The sequence below is a fragment of the Pinus tabuliformis genome, chromosome 6 (assembly GCF_031772625.1).
Source record: "Pinus tabuliformis cultivar Carrire ecotype Pingquan chromosome 6, CPIR1, whole genome shotgun sequence".
Classification (NCBI taxonomy): domain Eukaryota; kingdom Viridiplantae; phylum Streptophyta; class Pinopsida; order Pinales; family Pinaceae; genus Pinus; species Pinus tabuliformis.
The window spans coordinates 876,216,707-876,229,737 of NC_142292.1; the positions used below are offsets into that span (position 1 = coordinate 876,216,707).

Sequence of the window (13,031 nt, forward strand, 5' to 3'; positions counted from 1 at the left end):
TTGATGAAATTCCTAAAGTTTTTTGGGTTTAAAAAAACACTCAATTATGGAAAACCCATGACACAATTATAAACTCACTAACTTTAGAACCATCCAAGAAATACCTCAAATAAAGTTGGTATATAAAAGTTAGCCAACTAAAAATTGGCCTTCCTGTTTTGTCCACCATGGTCGAAGAGGATGCCATGTTAGCCACACTAATCATGGAAAAATGAATATCCATCTGAACATGATGAATAAGGCTCTACAAGGGTATTTATTCTAACTCTTGTTAAGAGTTGGAGTAAAAATGAAGCATTAGTATGCTCTTAAATAATGAATCCATATAGGTGCAGAGAATTTTCATAAGAAAGGAATAACTTGTTAATGAGTTTATTTAGCCCAACATTTCAAACTTCCAAGTGATTCTATCCTCAAGGGATACGCAAATTATTTAAGAGGAGATTAAGGATGTATCCTAGAGCTGATGTTATGTATAAATTTACTTTATGGAAATGATCAAAATGAAAATATTTATTCAGCTTTAACATTCAGGGTGAATTTACAATATGCGATTAAGATCAATAGATGAATTAATTAAACTGGAGATATAATTTAATTGCATTTATTATTACTTTATAATGTAATGTATTGATTTCAAAGTGAAATAAGGGTTTAATTAGTAATTAGGGTTGTTTTGTTTTAATTAATGTATCTATTTTATCAAGTTAGTTTATGATTCTCTAATTAATCTATTAGGCTATGTAATTATAATTATTAAACTCCAAGTAGTGTATTGATTTTAAAGTGAAATTAGGTTTTAACTAGTAATTAAGGTTATTTTGATTTTAATTAATGTATTTATTTGACTTATTTAATTTATGATTCTATAATTTCAAATTTTTAATCTATGAGGCAATATAAATATAATAATTAAAATCCAAGTAGTGTGAAGAGTTTTTAAGTAGTATTGTAATGATGTGTGTATTATGCTTATTTTTATAAAACTTTAATGAATTTGCCCTTTAGGAAGAGAATATTAAATTTATTTAATAAATTACATCTAAAATTATTGGATTATTTTTTTTTTGAAAAATTTTGTGTTATTATGATTAGTTGATTTTGTTAATCTGGAGAATTTATTAATAGTGATATTTTTAAGTTATTGATTTTTATGATAAAATCAGGGTTTAGTTAGTTATTAGGGATTTGATTTTTAAGAATTAGAAGTTAATTACTAGTTTTTTATGATTTATAGTAATGGTTTCCACGTATTGCTATGTTTTAATCCATCATCCTGATTCAAATTGTTTTTCCTTTTTCTCTTTCAATGACTCCTTTGATTTTTCTTTCAAGATAATGATCCTTTTTTTAATAAATTTTTCTTCTTCCATACACATGTAGTGTGAGGAGTGTACGTCTTCTTCTAAGGAATATTTTGAGGTTCTTTATTTTCAGAGGTCAGAGTGCTCTTTGATTCTAATGTTAAAAGATCTACCAGTTTCTCCTATGTATTCTTTACTACATGAACAAGGTATAATATAAACACCTTTCTAATGGTTAGGGTTTATTGAGTCTTTAACATAGTTTAATAATTGTCTGATGGTGTTAGGGGGAGTGAAAGCTACATTGATATTATGTTTATTGATAATTTTTGCAGTTGTATTAGTGGTTTCTTTTCTATAAGGAAGGGAGATTTTAGGAGTAATTGAAGATTTATCTTTGTTATTATTGTTATTCATGCTTAGGGATTGGATCATGGCCTTACTAATGGTGTTATTATTGTAACCATTTTGTTCAAATACTTTGTGAAGATGGTTAAGTTCATAATTTAGATGGTCAGGGTCAGATATTCTTGTAGCCCTAGTGGTTAAGGTTTTTATGATTCCAATTTTCTACTTAGGGTGGTGATGGGAATTTGCGTGCAAATATCTCTCGTTGTGAGTTTTCTTTATAAAGACTTGGAAACACATTTTTCCTTCTTTTTTAGATAGAAAGGTATCCAAAACGGGAAGATTATTGTCAACTTCAATTTCAATGGTAAATTTTATATGATCAGAGAGACTATTTATGTGGTTAAGGAATTGGTCTAGTTTTTCCTTCCCATGACTCCATTTGGTGAAAATGTTGTCAACGAACCTTTTCCATTCTTCAGGGGTGTAGGGAAAGGAGTCGAGGGATTTTTTTTCAAAGTGTTCCACATAGATGTTTGCAATTATGGAGGATAGAGGAGAGCCCATAGCTACTCCATGGGTTTGCTCATATATTTTTCCTTTAAACTAAAGTATGAGGATTTTAAGAAAAGTTTCAGGAGGTCTACAGTTTCTTTATCAGTGATTTCACCCATGATATTAATAGCTTCATCAATAGGTATCATAGTGTAGAGTGATATAATATCAAAAATTGCTATGAGGTCATCGTCTTTCATTTCTAGGTTTTTGATCCATTGAAGAAAGGAAGAGGAATCTTTGATGTAAGAGGAGGTGTTTCCAGAAAAGGGTATGAGTTTTTTGGCAAGATATTTCGCAAGAAGATAGGTGGGGGCACATATGGTATTTACTATAGGTCTAAGGGGGATGTTAGGTTTATGAACCTTGGGAGTGCCATAAATCCTTGGCATGATGGAGCTAATAGGGGTAATTTTCTTTTTGGTAATGTCAACAAGAGCTGATTCTTTGATTCTTTTGGTTACTTCACGAAATTTTTTATCACTAGGGTATTTATTAATGATTTTATAACAACCACTTTCATTTAGGTGTTCCTCCATTTTATTGTCATAATCAACCCTATTCATGATTACAGTGGCATTACCCTTATCATCTTTCAGGATGACTACGTTTTTGTTTCTTCTCAGGTTGTTTAAAGCTCCTTTTTCTTCTTTTGTTATGTTGGAGGATGGCGGTTTGAAAGTTCTGAGAATTTTAGCAATGTCTTTTCTAATTTCTTCTCTTCCAACAATCTCAAGGTCTTTAATAGCTACTTCAATATTACTAATGACCTCTTCTACAACGATTCTATTAGGAGTTATGGCAAAATTTAAACCTTTTTTAAGGATGGCTTCAGTTCCAAGGTCCAAATGGATGTAGTCGGTGCTAGGGAGTCGGTTTCTATTAGCACCCTGCGTCCTGGAGGAATTCAATTTGAGATGAGAATGATGACTACTAGAGATATACCCTTGACCTTGATCTGCAATGAAATTTAGCCATTTGTTATTATTGAAACTTATAATTACATGATTAGAATTGGGTGATGGATAGTTGAATGGTCGTTGTATTAAATTATTAATCTTTTTTTATTTTCTATTATTGTCTTTTTCTAACCATATGTCAGATTTTATGAAGGTTAGAGCATCAAGGGATTGCCATAGATCATGTCTTAGGGATGAGGATAGCTGCAAATGAGTGAAGAAAAATCTTTCGCCACTAGGAGGAAAGGGGTTTCCATTCTATTCAACTACATTTTGTTCCACATATAAGTGGAGTAGCTATAAGCGGATAGTAAAAGATAAAAAAATATGTTTTATGTTCATGTATTAGTCCATGGGCCACAAGTCTCGCTCCTTTGTACTTACATCAATTTCCATTAAGGGAACGAGATGGTAGAGCAACCTCACCTTCTATTTGTGTTTTCTCCTATAATGGTTTCGTAGAGCATATTTAATGTCACTGGGGTTTCTGACTGTTCATATTTTGATTATTATATATTTTCCATTTTTTATATATTGCATGCATAAGCAAAATAAATAATTTAAAATTAACCTTCTTACTACAAAATTTATAATTTTTGATATACTTTATCATATTTTTTGTGGCAAACTATGCATTGAAATATCCACTGTAATTTATGGATCTAAAGAGAATTCCAAGGAAAGGGTAACTCATGTAATGAAAGCACTTCCTACAAAAAGGTGCTCATAGATAATGGTATTACATAGTCCATGTATAAGGTTGTGATACCGCTCAAGAAGTACACTATGGAACACATCATTGATCATTCAAAACTATTGATTGAAGGTTTTTCCTAGCATTATCTCTCCCCATAATTCTAGGAATACCTAATTGGGTAGTTTGGGGATCCTCTCATACTTAAATATGGAAACTTGTATATTGTCTTATGCTAGTTTAATGTTTGAAAATGGTACTTTTGGTGATATACATATATGATATTAACAATGAATATGGTCCACATTTATGCTTGAATGATACTTGGTTCCATGCTAGTTGATCTTGATTGATTCCCAAATCTTGTACTTGACGATGATCTAGAAAAGGTCATGTTATTCTTGAGGATGTTGATGATGCTTCTCCTACACTTCATTGATGATGGTTGCACACCCTCTGGATGTCCTTCCACTTCACATTGTATGTTGAAAGCTTGATATGTGTTGAGTTTGATGATGACTTAACATGCACCTAGACACACTTCTCTACACCGACTACCTTGGAAAGTACTAACTAGATTTAGGGTGTCACTATAGATGAAAACATGGTACCCTATTTCATGATGGAGGATTGATGATGATGATATTTGGATTTAGATAGAACTTTATGATCATGAGACATGATATTTAATACTCCCATTATTCTCCATCTAATGTGTAAGCCAAGATTGTGAATAAATGTTAAGAAGGATATCCTTGTTGCTTTACATATAAGAAATAGAAACAATTTGTTCAGTGTTTTCACTTGGTAGTATGGAGGTACAACAAATCCTTCCATACTTGATCAAGAATGTCCCCATTTATGGAACTTTATGGATATCATTCTCCATCCATCACATCAACCTTCAAAACTACAAGTATATAAGTAGTGGAGGAACACATAGGGCACCATCAAAATGTTCTCAAATTATTTGAAGATGACTTGGTTACAACACAATAGATGATGAAGAAACAATAAAATAAAAATTGTAGTGAAGGGAATTTGACATTCAGGATAGGGTATTTTTTAGGCTAGAACATATAAACAAATCTCGTTCAAGCAAAAATAAAAGGATAATAAATTAGCACATAAAATACTATTGCCCTTATATGCTCTTTTTAAAGGATAAGAAGTATCATGATTACAAATTGTATCTTCCTCCATCTTCACATGTACATCCATTCTTAAATATTTCTTTCTTAAACAAGGTTTTCAGGAACAATATCTTAGTGCAAACTATTTTATTAGATATTATTGAAGAAGGGAAATGACATTGGAACCAGAAAAAATTCTTCAAACAAGGATTAATATACTATGGAATTGAGTGGCTAATGAGTATCTCATTAAATTGAATAACCTATAAGTGGAAGAGGTGGCATGAGAAGATTATTCCTTCATACGAAAACACCTAAAATTAGTCAAGTATTGAGGATAACACCTGTTTGAAAGGGAGGGTCATGTTAAGCATAAAAACCCTTATTAAGTTATAGGTATTGAGTTATTACGTTTTTAGTGTTATATTAGTTGGTTTTCTAGAAGCTTTCATTGAACCCTTTCATTAGAATTGAAACCTTTGTCTCATATATATAAATATACCAAGCAGACCTAGATTTAGGACAATATCATATTATCGTGCGTATCAAATTATTTTTAAAAGAAGGTTTCCCTCAAAGTGGATTGCATTATTTGACTTATTATCATTTCCAAGAAACATGACTCATAACAAATTGAGGAATATAAATACATCACACCAAGTTGATAATAATGGAAAAAACACAATTTAACATCGATCTATCCCCAAAAGATCCATAGAATTCCTATTCCTAGTGAAAACCAAGTATTATATAGTTGATGTAGCAAGATGATGGGAAAACATGTATAATGGGTTTTATTCATTCCAATTGGTATGCAACCAATAATTTCAAAATTACAACGTGTGCTAAGGCATGTTTCTTAAGACTTAAAAACATGGATCCTACCAATCCTTAATAAAAGGAAATAAGTGCGAGACACAATATTGGTATTAGTGGATGAATTCCCTACAAAATAATTAAAATAATGTTTGATGGATTGATATCGTATAGGTTATTTCTTTGGTTGATTATTGAGATTAATCACCTTCAAAAAATTAAATTATTAAAACATGCTAAAATCCCCATGCAAACTATTAATAATTCTGTAGATAAATCCTTCAAAAATAGTTAGTGAAAAAGGTTTTGTGGAGTTTAAAGTATGATGGGGTATGTAGCAAAAGTAGGGAATATTAGTTACATTATGACTAAGGAAACAAAAATTTGCAGATTTGGTAATATGGAGGGATTTTGGTAGTTTGGAGGGAGGTGCTAACTTTCCACTCTATACCCAATATAAGTAACATGGCACCCATGAAAATAGCATACAGTAAAAGGAGATAAACAAGTTTGCATGTAGAGTTTTTCTGTGCAAAGGAAAGGGGTAAGGTAGAGTGGAACTTACTCTCCCCACTTCACACTCGAAATTTGAATGGCTATGAAGACCTGTGATCATACCAAAGGATTGGATGAGAAGAGAGAAGCATACCTCCACATTTTTCCCTTCTCAAATACTAAATAAAATGCATGTAAAACGAAAAATAACATGAGTTTTGCATAGAAGAAATAAACAAGGAATTGAGATAAAAAGATTCAATCCTCAGCTAGTGGATAACGTCAATACATGGTATGATGCATTGTGTATAAGCTAACAAATAAAAATCATCCATGTGGAATTTTTGTTGTAAAAGTGGATGAAAAGGCCATTTCTTGCACACAAGTTGATTAATGCCTATAGAAGGGTTGTAATGAGTTTTGGAGTTAATAAAATTTGAGGATGCTCGAAGAGAAACAGGAAGGGTTCACGAAGTAGATGGTTGGTTTTCCATATGAATTTCACGACTCTTTTATCCTTATAATAGGCTATGAAAGCCATTTTAAAATATGACGAGGATTAAGGAAAAGGGGTTTTTCATTAGGAATAAGCTATTTCATAGGAATGATAGATCATTGAGAAGGAACAAAGTGAATCAATATTCTAATGTAAATGGATAATATGATTCCTCCACTTGCAAATAATGAGATCAAGAACTCAAGAAGAGTACTAGAAGAGCCATGTTGAATTGTGTTGATTCAATAATCAATGGTGATATCTAATTAATTCATTAGGGAATTGGAGGTGAACTTGGAAATGTCCATCACCATAGTAAGGAATAAGAACATAAAGTTTTAATTAAAAATAAAGGATATTTATTGTTTGAGGGAAGAGGGAGATGCATCCAAAGCGATATTTTTTGTTTTCTTGTCCTCAAAATATATTCTCTCCTATTTGAATTCTGACTCTTTGTTTCAAAGAAGAGTAACAAATTATTAAACTTCTTGTTCATAATAAAGAGAAAAAAAGAATATTCATTTTGATTATGAGAATTCAGAACTTTCACAATATTCATTACAAACCATTCTTTTCATAAATACTTGTATCAAGAGTAGAGTAAGGGTGGTATATTTTCCTTTTTCCTTGAGTCAACAATACAGAAGCAAGAAATCTATAGCTAGACCTAATTTATAATATAATATTTCATGAGATTATTTAAATATAGGATTACTTTTCCTCGATGTTGTTATCTCGTTGGGATTTATAAGGTAAATCTTATGGTTTATGATTATCGGAGTTCATTGTTTAGATGCACAATAAAATCTAAATATAGGAATAGCATAGACATAAAATAATTACACAATAGTAATTGAGAAAAAAAGACATGAAAATGTTAAACAAACTCACATGGTAGATAACATTTAATTTCCACATTTAAAAAATATAATGTAATATTTGTTGCTGAATGGGATTCACCATAGGCTAACTAACTACATATCATATTGGTACTATATTAGTGTATCTCTTGTAAGTTGAAATTGAAATAAAGAAATTGTGCTCAAGGACTTCATAAGGAAAAGGATAAATGAATTCAAATTTCTTAATGAGCATAATCAAGAAGAGAATCAACATGTAAGCGAGAAATTACAATAGATAAAGAAGAAGATAAAACAATTGTAATGTGATCTCCAAACATCAAACAAATTTATAGACTCAATGAGGGAAATTTTGCTAAGACACTAAGCGTATTTCACCAATTCAGTGAACAATTAATATTTGTTCACTATCTAGATTATGTGTTTATGTGTAACACCCTCCTCCCACATCTTGCCAAGCAACTGACAAGTTGGGGTAAACATGCGATGAGAGGCCATTATGATATGATTCAACCTACTAATTCACGTTAAGGAAGTGGAACCGATGGAAGAAACCATACAAAAATCCAACATCAACTACTAGACCCTCAGGAACCAATCTAATACTTTAGACAGTTTGCCCTTGGGTCCCACTGAACTTTTGGAGAACCTTAGCCTCAATCACTCTCATTCTATAGGGATGACAATGTCCAGAAACCCAAAGTCACTCTCACAGGCTTGTCTGCCAATGACCAAAATCTAAATTTATCAGTGTTATGTGAGCGACTCTAGGATTTGAGCCACTTGTTTTGGCCCAAAGCGTAGGTCACTACCCAGAATTGAACCATCTCTTCATAACAGTAAAATAACATGGAAATCACAACATTAAAGAAAATAATTGTTTAATACCTTAATTAGACCCCTACTAGCCATGATAGGCATTTCTTCAAACATATCTCAAATATATAATATACAAGTGTAAATAACAGTTATAAGCACATGGGTCCCATACTTAGTTTAGAATCGTTAAGAACCATTTATGCCGCAATACATCAACTGCCATTCCATCCATTAAGTAATAGATATATTGATCATTCAATTACAACTAAAAACATGATGAAAACCATATGTGGCTATTGTCATAAAACATATATATAACCATCATAATAGTAGCGTAAACACTCATGAAAGTACAACCATATAGAACACATGTAATCCATCAAAATGATCATAGAAATACAAGGATATATAACCTTTCGTTAATGATGAAAAATCTAAACCCAGAATGGGACTTCCACATTCCACCTGACAGTAGAATGCTTGAGCGAAATCTGTCTTCAACCATTCAACCCCGTGCCATATTCGAAGCATGAATGTGGGATCTCATAGAACACATCAATACAAACTTATCTAGTGCTTCTAGAGGCCATCCACCTCAACCCATCAAATAATTATTCCACCTCATGGTTGGAAATCATAAAACCATCATCATATTGGTCTCCATCCTAGCCTTCTAGGGCTTCTAGAGTGTTTATTCCAACCAAGCCTTCCAGGACAAGTAACTCAACCCAAGTTGCTACAGGGCTTCTAGGAAATACTAGCTCAAACCAAGCTAAGAAAAAATGAGAACCAACCAAAAATAAATAATGAAAGTAAACCCAGAATCACCATGGCTATCAAAAAAATCACAAGGCTAGGCAATCCACTATCACTCTAGGCAATCCTCCATGCCAATGACAGATCCTGATGAAGAATCCTTATGTGTATGCCATGCATATCAAAACTAGTGAATAAAATAAGCATGCAACTTGGTACCTACAAGGAAATCTGATGTATTTGTTGATCCTAATGCCATCTTTCACTTTCCTTCTCTTCCTTTGACTTCTTTCTCCAAGAATCCAAGTATGCCACACCCACCAAGAGTTCTCCAAGAGTATGAGAGAGAGAGAGAATAATGAGAGAACTCCAAAACTGAACTGACAAAAGGTTACTAGCTGATCCTCAGAAGGATTTTTATGAATGAGGCCTCTATTTTCTTCATTTTCCATTATTTTCCTTCAATTTCCTCCTCACATGCAACCCATGATATTTCACTTCCCTTTTCTCCTAATCTGCATTATTTTCATGAATAAATGTGCTAAAGATTCTATTTTTCCTTTCCAAATCCTTGGCCATAAACAATCACAAATGATCCCCATCACTAGGATTTTTCCCAACATTCAGCTTGGAATAAGTGTCCCATAAACTATGTTAATTATTTTGCTTTTATTTACTTTTATTACATGGAATTTTTGCCATGGTTGTTAAATTATGATAAAGGGTGAAGTATTTGGATGGTAATAAAGAGAAGATGCATAACAAAATAATGGGATAGTTGTACAAAGAAATAGAAACAAAGGAGGAAATGTTAAAAATATTTCAAGTGAAACTTAAATTAATGAAGGAGGAGGAAAATAATTATAATTCTACAATACATGCTTGCATTATGACTAATGGAAAGATAGCAAGCACATTATACAAAGTTTTTTAATATTATTATCAAACAAAATATCCATTTAGTAGTTTGAATTTCATTCCAGGAGCATAGTATCTAAGTTAATGATACAAGTGGGAAACAATTCACAAGGTCTTTACATCAATGGTCATGTATTGAAGATACCATATTAGTGAAACCTAGGGTGAATGAATGTTGGGGATGTACTATTAAAGCAGAACTAGGTTAAAGCTCCAAAGTTGTAAAATATTGTTAGCATGTAGAGGAAAAATAATGCAACCATACCTTAAAAAAAAAATTCCTTTAAAGAAACTAAGATCACTAATATTGTAATTTTCAAAGGAAAGGAGAAGCAAATGTATATTTTGTGTGATGAGAAAGGGAAAAAGAAATTAACTATCACAAAAAAAAATCATTTTAACAATGATTTTAATTATTAAAGAAGGTGTAAATAAGATGATCCAACATCCAAGAGTGTAGGCCCAAAGGTAAAACTGGGGGGGGGGGGTGAATCACTGTGAAATTAATTTTACAATTTCATAACTTTTCATAACCAAACAACCATATATAAATGAATCATAGCCATAAGAACAATATATTCAAATAATACAATGCATCGTAAGGCTACCATCATATCAATAATAGATCGAGAATCCATCACATCATACGAGACATACAAGCTTTTATGTGGAAACCCATATAGGAAAAAACAAAAAGTCTTATACTTCTTTATCTTCAATTCATTACATAGATTTGCAAGCTACAAGTTGTTGGAGGAAACCAACGCTAAGATATGCATGTTGCTACATCTAGTAGTATATAACTTGATGGAGGCATCAACCTCAAAAGAATCCAAAACAATGCTCATTATCATGCTACAACTTGATTGAGGCATCAAACTCAATGATGAGCACGCTCCAATGTATGCTAAGCTCTAACTTGTTTAAGGCTCCAACCTCAATGATGAGATGGCTCCAACCATATGTAGGCTCCAACCTAATTGAGGCTCTACCCTCGATGATTAGTGGGCTCCAACATGGTCTAGGATCCAATCTTAGTGGTTGAACCCACCTCCTTCTACAACTCCTTGTGGACCTCTATTTCATATTATTTTTAAAATAGATCCACTGCATTCATATATGCTTGATAAAGAGAAATAATCACAATTTTCAATAACTATTGTTACCATGCCAACCTACACACACTATCACAATCAACACAATCTACACATATTGTCATTGCAATCAATGGGACTATGAATTATAAATAATATCATTCCAATTGGAAATAAAATCACTATCACATTGTGTAAATACTATTAAAACTATATAAATATCCATATAAGCCATTTTCACTAACTATTATGCTATTGTCAAGATTCTATTTCAACTTGTTCATGAACTTGGTCAAATAAACCATTTCTTAGAACCTATTTTCTTGTATCCAAAACCATTGAAACCAACTCATAGATATCAAAAACGTGAAATATAAATTTTGATCATAAATTATTTGTCAACAACGGTTCCCAAGCCTATAGAAGCATTTGTCACTAAGTCGCTATCACCGTCATTCTTCTAGAACTCAATTTGTACAAATATTGAGCTCAAATACTCAAAATAACGATCCAAAAATATATAAATAATTAACCATTCTATAGAATTCCCTTTTTTTGGTGAATTAGACAAAATGGTTAACTTTCAACATCGATGCTACAATATGCTCATCGGGTCTAGTTAATTATGTGATAGAATGAAACCTATTAAAAAAAAAAAAAATCCTCATCACCACCGGGACTCAAACCTATGACGTCACCCTATTAATGTGAATCCAATACCAATCACATTATCCAATGGGGCTTTTTACACTATTCCATCAATCTCATTTTTTTATAAGTCTTATTATATGTATTGCCCATACACAAGATTGTGGCAAACATGCCTTTGAGTAAGGTTTTTCATTCCCCTCACCAATGCATAGTCACTTTGGGAAATGATAGTTTGACCCACACCAAGAATAGACATTGCTATATATGGAATTCATGCCAAAACTATCTCCATTCCATTATATCAAACTCTCACTTCACTATTCAAGCACCTTAGTTGTATCCCTGTAGTGTAATGAAATCGCAAAACGTGGTGTTTTCCTCCACAAAAACTAGATCAACTATTCCAATGAGATAAATCAAACCATGTCATGCTTGATGCAAATCATGCCATACAATATCACATTATGCAAACCAGAACCAAATTCAAATTAGACTCCTTAGGCCCTCTTTAGAACTCAATTGACTTCACATGCTTTCAATCACAATAAAAGTTGTGTTTCAACATTTATTGCCTCTTTGTATTTATATTTATTGAATCATTGAGGGCTGACCATGTAGACAATGGTTACTCTAATTTTTTCGAGACGTGGATGACCTACATAGTCATATGAACATACCCATGTGCCCTTGTCAAAGCCCCAAGCACTTAGATTCAGTCACTAAACCTTGTGTCATGTGAACCTTTCATGTAACCATCCATTTTGTTGTGTTTGCATCTCTTGGTCTGAGCTCATGTTTCCATGTCACCATCGCATGTGACCTTTCTCTAGGGGTCACTAGTACCCCACATGATGATGTTACCATGATTTCAACATGCCATGCGAGAGCTTGCGAGGGGTCTCATGTCTCACCTGAATTTAGACTTTATTCCAACCAAAATGTGCCAATTTTCCATGCAACATGAAATGCCCTACTAACACCATGTCACTGTGTTTATGCTAGCAAGTGATGTGCCATGCCATGTGTACATGCAACCTATGTTATTTTGCCACTTTTCTAGGTTTCCAAGTCACCGCATCAGACTAATCTAAGCTTTTCAAGTGTTAATCTAGAGGGGACATGTCAAGTCCTAC

General features: G+C 32.5%; 1 protein-coding gene across 2 annotated transcripts in view; it reads left to right on the forward strand.

Moving 5' to 3' along the window:
* LOC149261671 (agamous-like MADS-box protein MADS2) overlaps window positions 1-13,031 on the forward strand; it is a 396,844-nt gene that overhangs the window by 325,243 nt on the left and 58,570 nt on the right. The window lies entirely within an intron of this gene.